Source organism: Salvia hispanica, chromosome 5 (genome assembly GCF_023119035.1).
Source record: "Salvia hispanica cultivar TCC Black 2014 chromosome 5, UniMelb_Shisp_WGS_1.0, whole genome shotgun sequence".
Classification (NCBI taxonomy): domain Eukaryota; kingdom Viridiplantae; phylum Streptophyta; class Magnoliopsida; order Lamiales; family Lamiaceae; genus Salvia; species Salvia hispanica.
Window position 1 is genome coordinate 32,580,913 of NC_062969.1, and position 8,147 is coordinate 32,589,059.

General features: G+C 42.4%; 1 pseudogene; it reads right to left on the reverse strand.

Annotated features, from left to right (window-relative positions):
• Positions 1-856: 856 nt before the first annotated feature.
• On the reverse strand, positions 857-3,788 carry LOC125189867 (annotated as a pseudogene).
• Positions 3,789-8,147: the final 4,359 nt, after the last annotated feature.

The window sequence follows — 8,147 nt, forward strand, 5'->3', positions numbered from 1 at the left end:
AATAACTCCTAGTAGAGCTTGAGTCGGATGAACATAGAACTAAATAATTAGAATTACTAATGAGTTGATGAAATCACTACCCTAGGATTCCCTTGTCTCATCTGCTTTCTCAAACCAAGTTAACTGCAAACTGCGAAGCTGTTTCACTGTTTTCATTTAATTGCTTTCTTTACTTGCTTTTATTTTCTGTTTTTCTTAGTTTAATCAAATCTCAACTTTGTGTCCAAATAGTATTTGAGACTGAGTATGTGGTAGACATTTTGTAAATTTATTCCCCGTGTTCGATATCCCGGTACTGACCTTTAGCTATACTAGATCTACCTTGTATACTTGCAGGTATTTTTAGTGCTAATAAAAAGTAATTGAACTTTAGCCACATCAATTTCCACATTACCAGAATGGGGTCGATCCTAAACAGGGAGATAATAGTTCTTTTGGTTTAGGTAATCATCCTCATTTTTCATGTAACAATTCTAACAATGCTTTGCAACCATGTCTAGGATTTCCATGTGAACACCAAAAGATTGATGAGCCCAAAAAGCATATCACTAATGACCTATTGGCATCTTTTATGGAGAACACTAAACAAACAGCAGGTTGGAGGCCATGATTGCTACCATGAGCTCCACTGTCATGTCTATGAACACCCAACTTGCCAACATGGCAAGCATGCAGTTCCAGCAAAAGGGAGAACCCACAACCCAGTGTGTTGAACCAAATAAAGAAGAGTGCCCGAAAACTACCCCAATCTTCTCTTCAACCACAAATTCCTTTATCTTCACAGAAAAGGCCGCAGCTGAATAAGTGGTTTAAAAAATCATTTGATGTGTTTTGCAGGGCACAGAGTAATACCCAGTTAGCAGCAGCTCAAAAGCAAAAGTGTTTCCCTAAGGTGCCTAGCATGCTCATCAACATTAGGACTATAAATCAAAATATCATCAAAGTAGACCACCACAAATTTTCCTATCAAGGGCCTAAGCACATGGTTCATCAATCGCATGAAAGTGGAAGGAGCATTAGTTAAACCAAACGGCATGACAAGCCACTCATACAAGCCAAATTTAGTTTTAAAAGCCGTTTTTCATTCATCACCTTCCTTCATCCTAATTTGGTGATAACCACTAGCAAGATCAATTTTTGAAAAACAAGAAAAATCCTCGAGCATATCATCAAGTCTAGGTATAGGATGTCTATACTTAATGGTGATCTTATTAATGGCCCTACAATCAACACACATACGCCAAGACCCATCTTTCTTAGGCACAAGTATAACGGGTACGGCACAAGGGGAATAAGACTCACGGACCAAACCTTTGGCAAGGAGTTCCTCGACTTGCCTTTGCAATTCCTTCGTCTCATTTGGGTTGGCCTTGTAGGCGGCTCGGTTTGGTAACGATGATCCCGGTGCGAAATCCATTTGGTGCTCGATTCCCCGGATCGGTGGTAGCTCATTCGGGAGCTCACTTGGGAACACGTCCTCGAACTCCTGAAAAACAATATGAATCTCATGGGGGACATGTTCAAGATTGGTGTTAGTCAAACAAATACGCCGGGGGACGGCAAGAAGCAATGGCAAGTGGCTTTGTAGTGCCCACCCAAGCTCGGATTTATTAGCTAAAAGACACTCTCTTTTCTCAAGGGGTTTTTGGGTGCCACTCCTTTTGGGTTTGGAATTCCTCTCACCACCCCCGCTCTCACATGGCTTTTTTCTCTCACTTTCTTGTCTTTTCTCTCACTCTCTCTCTTTACTCAAATGTTTATGCGCTTCAATGATGTCAGTAGGTGACAAGGGCTTCAACCGGATTTTCCGACCATGGTACACATAGGAGTACTCATTAGTGTATCTGAAGCTACTTGGGATGTGACAGTACAAGTGTAGTGAGTGTGCAGTGTTGCGATATTCAAATAAGGCAGGTTCCCCAGATCCAGCAAGTCCACTAGATCACTTGGTCTAGGAACTCGTAGGTTGTGCGGAATCCCGGTCGTCGGACACACAAGTACTTCCCCGCTTCAAAAACCCTCAACCACTTTACTAAACCTAGTATAGGGAAGTAGGGATCGATCCCACAGAGAAGGATGCGTAAGACTCGTAATCAAGGATTTGGGAGTATTTTTGGTGTTGGCTGCTGCCACGCATTTTCTTGGGTTGAGGAAAATTAAAATTAACTTAACTTGGGAATATTAGAAAGAAACTTAACCTAACAGCTAGACCTGGGAGATAATTCTACGGTGGGACCACATCTAAGAAAAAGCAGAGTACGACTGGAAAGTGGCAGAATAACTAACTCTCGTACTAACTGACAGTGACATCGTCTTCTACAACCAAATTCGCATAAAACTTCTTGAGAAAACACATAAGCAAATCAAAAACAGGGCTACTAACTTGAAATCAAATCTATGCATAAATAACGAAGAACTTAACAGATCTGCATACCTAGACGAAGTGAAATAGAAAACAAAGGAAATAAAACAAGTCTATCAACTACTGTTTCTTTCACACGCCAAAACCAACTTCGGACGCTAAATCCACTCCGGATCCAAGCGTCCGACACGGACTCCAAACAGAAGAAATTCTCCATCACGTCAGGATTTACAAATTTAAGCTCCGAACACTCAATCAACCACAGATCTGTCACCAAATTCCACATCAAACACCTCAATAACGAAATAAGCAGAGATCGACATAGCAATTTAAGAATTACGCTAACAGCAGAGAGATCTAAGCAAAATAACTTGAAATTAAACAGCTAAACTCAGATCCATGAGCGATAAGCAGTTAAACATCATCAACATCAAAGTCGACTCCCAAAAGTGAAGTTCGACGGTGGAAACTAGCAAAAACAGCTGAAATTAAAACAATTGTATCTTCGCCCTCACTAGGACGGTGTTACCAAACTCGAGATCTTTAGAAAGTACCCCCCCTATCACGATTATCCCCAGAATTTTTCCCAAGTGTGTGTGTAAAATGTATGAGCTAAGAAGAGTAAAAACTATATCCCATTGCGCTGCATGCTCCTCTCTATTTATAGGCGTTTTAGTGGGTCCAGCGAGGTATTGATAATGACTTTGTTGCCCTCAGCTGTAGACTCCCTTTATCACGCCAATTTCCTCGTAATTCCTGCTCATTTCGTTCCATTTTCCTGCTAGACCATCTCCTCCATGACTTCCTCGATCTAGCCATTTTCTTCACACACCTGGCTTAGGAAACGTGTTAGACCCAGCAAATTATAACATTACTTTGCACATACCGATGCATGAAATTAGCCTTATCAGTATCCATCCTTAGATACCTTGTTGTCATACTCCCAAGGCCTACCAAGGAGCAAGTGGCAAGCGGTCATGGGAATGACATCACAAAGTACCTCCTCCTCCAATTCCCCCACTCTCATCGACACCTTCACTTGATTGACCACCTTGAGTTCCCCACCATCACCTAACCATTGAAGGCGGTAGGGTGTAGGGTGCCTCATCACCGGTAGTTGCAACTTGGCTACTAATTTGTCGCTCACCACATTAGCACAACTTCCTCCATCGATGATCACAAGACAAGTTTTGGATTGAACCTTGCACTTCATATGGAAGGTATTAGAGCGTTGCTCCAAACACTCTTCTTGCTTAGGTTGGGCGCTAAGGGTCCGAAGCACCACATGATTTTTCACCCCCTCGGCCAACTCCTCCTCGCTAGAGTAGTCACTATTGACATGAGCGTGGTAAGAGGAGTTATCCCCTTCAACCCCCGCTTCTTCTTCATCCTCACTATAGACTTGGCCATCTTTCCCTATCACCATGACCCTTTGGTTGATGCACTCTCTAGCATAGTGGCCATATCCCTTGCACTTGAAACATTGAGGTCTCCTATCATCGGCTTAAGGTTCTCTCTTGGCCAATGGTGGCGCCAGCAATGCCTTCACGGGAGTTTTTGAGAAAGGTTGAGGTGTAGTGGTCGTTTCTCCCTTCCTTTGGGTGGTGCCCCAATTGCTTGAGCCCCCTCCCGAGGTAGGGTGGAAACTCGTCTTCCCTTTGCTAGCAACCTTCTCTTTGCCTTGACTCTCGAACGTCTCGGCGAATCCAATGACCTCCTCCAAAGATATTCCCCTTTGGGCCTCAATTTGGACCTTGTGCCTTAGAAGCACATTGAGCCCGTGTATGAAGCGGTCTTGGGTGACATCTTCACTTTCCTCAAGCCTCAATCTCCCCTTGAGGGCTATCATATCATAATAGTATTCCATGACGGTCTTGCTTCCTTGCCTCAAATCTTGGAGTTCACCTCTCAACTTGTGGAAATACGATCTCGGGACAAAGGCGGCTCTCATGAGCTCATTCAATTCCGCCCATAACCGTACTACTCCTCGACCTATGGCTCTCCTCCTCCTCAAGTGATCGGACCACCAAGTGTTAGCATGGCCTCGAAACTCGGTGATGGTTAGTTTGACCTTGTCCTCCTCAGAGTAGTTATGAAAAAAGAATATCTTGTCCACTTGAGACTCCCACTCTAGGTATGTGGCGGGCTCGAACTTCGCATGGAACTCCGGAATGGTGTGCTTGAAGTTTCTTGAGGGGTCATCGTACCTTTCCCCCCCATAGTTCCTATTAGGCCTCCTCTCTTCATTATGATGATTGAAGTAGTGTGCCGCATCTTCTCGCCATGCCTCGAAGTTATGATACCCACCCCCATTGTGGCGGTTAGAGTAGGCTTCATCATTTCCGCCTCCATCGTTCCATCCGCCCGTACTTCTTCCCCGGGAACTAGGCGGTACGACCTCATTTTGATCAATCCGTGCTCTCAACTCCGCCATACCATCATGGACGGTTGTAAATTCTTCTTGCACGGCCACAAGGTCCCCTTGCATGGTGTTGAGATTAGTTTGCATAGTGGTAAGTTCACCACGCATCCCCTTTACCTCTCCCATAAGTTTTGTCATCATCTATTTGAGGGTGTCGTCGGATGTGGACGCGGTGTCGTCCCCATCCTCCCTCTTAGGCGAATTGTGCCTAAAGTTTCTCGTATTTGGTGGAATTTTCGGGTACCTACAAAGAAGATAAAAAGGACTAGGGACACGTCCCTTTTGTTGGTAACACAAACAACGCACACACTCAAGAATGGAGATTTAAGTGAGGAGCTCACTTCCCAACCCACAAGGTATGTCCCCAATTCCCCAAACTCACACCCAATGTCTCTCGGAAGGCTTAGAGATTTAGTGGCTAGATACTCTCCCTCACTTGTTCTCGATGATGTAATCCCAAGGGTTGCACAAATAGCATCAACAAGATACACAACTAGGCAAGTGAAAACTAGTCCAAGAAGCCACAAGATTAGTGAAAGTAGGGTGCAAGGCAAAAGGGACAAAACAACAAACAATTTGTGTGCACAATTTCACTACACAACAATAGGCCCAACAATTGAAGGAATTTCGGCCTATAACTTTGTAACATTCACAAAAACATACCCAACAACACATATGCAAGTTTATAGCTAATGCCCATGTATAGATTTTGAGATATCTCTTTCTTTCTTTTTTTGATAATTTTCTAATAATTTCACTCTTTTTTTTTCACTCTCTTTTTTTTTTTTTTTGCTTACAAGAACAAGAACCAATGGCTCTTGATACCAAATAATGTGAATCTTCTAGATTGAAGACTCATGAACTTGTCCCGGACTTATTCTTATAAATAAACCCAACAAATGAACAAGGTAAACCAAGAAATGGAATAAGAAAAATGGATAAAAGGATAGAGGATGGATTAGTGTTATGATTTAGATGAAGAACAAGAAAGAAATCCCAAAGGTACTTTCACATACAAACACCTAATGGCTCCACAAACTAGCAACACAAGAACTAGCAAGCATACTTTTACAATCAACCTTAGCCCGGCAAAAGATCGAATGCAACCCGAAGGAATTTGATAAGTCTTCAAAAGAAGAAGAAGGTGAGCTCTCAAATATGGAAAAGTTGTCTCTTACAAATATTCAAAAGCTGAGAATGAAAACTCTAAAAAGAGTATTTATACAAAAACAAAAGTAATAGGGAAATAGTCTTCTAAAGCTTCAAAAAAATGACATTTTCGGCCAAAACGCCCGCCCGGGCATTTTGGGACCTTGCCCGGGCGTTTTGGGACCTTGCCCAGACGTTTCTTCTGTCGCCGGGCGTTTATCTTGCCCGGCCGGGCGGTTTTCGCCCGGCCACGGTTAGTTCCTCGGCAGCGCTGCGCGACTTTTGTCAAACTGCCATATCTCTCTTATTCGAACTCCGTTTGGGGCGTGTGAGGTACCCACGCGAAGGTATTTCGACGAAGAAGATGATGGTGGTCTTGGATCAGAATTTGGACACCGTCTCAGTAGGCAGATTGGCGTTTGAACAGACCCCCAGTTCCGATTCGGTGCGGGGTCAAGCCGAATTTGGTGTATTGCTCTCGAGACACCCGGGTCTTCCTTATGAGCCTCCTCTTCGAGTCTTAAGCTTGTTATGAACAGGCCTAAGGAGTCTAGCATCTTCCTACTCATCTTCCTCGTCCTCTTTTGGTGTACGTCCTTGAGCGGGCTTGATGTATGATGCGTGTCGGTTGGGTTCGCATCACCCACTCTAACGGCAACCGCTGCTGCAGCTTCACCGCAGCCGCCTGTGCTAATTCCCAAATCGCTGACCAAGTGATTCAATTCACCAACAAACATTACGATTTGTAAAAACAAATCACGTAATGGTTACTTGTTTTGTGTGTCCAAAATCACAACTCCCAATTATGCCAAATACCATAATTCACGTGTGATCAAAAGGAACAGAATCATGAAATCATGTAATGATTGCAAGTAATCAAACCATATTTGGAGTTCTTCCCGGCATTGAGCCTGCGCGTTCAGAGATGTGCGGTCCTGGTGCAAAACCGACTGCACGTCCTCTCCGAGCGTTCCCTCATTGTCGTTGACCGTTCTTCGTTCTTACATTATGTTAAAATTATTCGAAAAATAACAACCACGCAACGAAGAAATATAAAACAAAATTGTTCCCTACTAAAAGGAGGAGAGGGAACGCTATTTTTCTCTCTTGGAAAAGTGATTTCTGTCTTATTTATTCTCCTATTTATATTAAGTTCATATTGGGTCCGGTCAGGGATCTATGGAAGGTTTTGGGTATGGTCTCCTCCAATTAGCTTTTTACTAATTAAATTGAACCCCAATTTAATATAAGCTTTTAATTGGAATATTACGGACAGCCACTACAGAAGTGATATTGCACTCCCCATCCAAATCCGAAATTACAAGTAATCCGGGTTTCCGTTATTTATATTATTTATTTCCAGCGCGCTTAAGATATACATGTCCATTAACTAATTAATGTCTGCTATGGACTTAATTAATTAACATCTTATTAATTCCAAGAGTGGATTCAGCAAGAAACACTTATTTATTATTCATATAGTAATAAAACTCCAACTGACCAGTTTTCTGAATAATAAAACCTTGTTCGAGCTCCTCTTGAGGACATTATCAACGAGACTCGCCTCGTGCACGATTCAACATAATAGCAATTCTAGAACCGCGAGATATTAATCACCACTACCCAATATATCGGGATTATTGGGTTGCGAAAAACCCGCACCATTTGATAAGTCAAAGTAGTGCATAATCAATATTATATGCTCAATGCTAACGTATGTAGATTAAGAAATAGTATTTTATCAAGACCGAATCTTTCAGTAGATAGCATAAAGACATGTCTTACTGTTAGATCCATTCAGTGCTATACCACACCAACGTCATCTTATTTCAGAAAGGCTTAGAAATAATCGGACTGACATTGCAACCTTTCACGATAGGTATTCTAAGCTTATCTGGGTTGTGCAATTTTTCTTTTTCTTTTGCAAAGCATTGCATAGAACCAACTGTGTTACCTTAAAGTGGACGACGCCCACGACCGGTCTACTAAGCAAAAGACTTAGACTTTGTTTGGTTCTTATACATTTAAATGTTTATAAAACTTCTTATAAATGCACAAGCAAACACAATGTAATAATATATTGATTCTATTCGTGCGAAACTGCTAGAATAATACTGAATTGGGTTAAAAGTGGATTGTAGAGTTTTACGTACACAAGCAAGATTCTATTCGCGCGAAACTTGCTCGAAACATGCTTTCAGTAAACCAAACTGA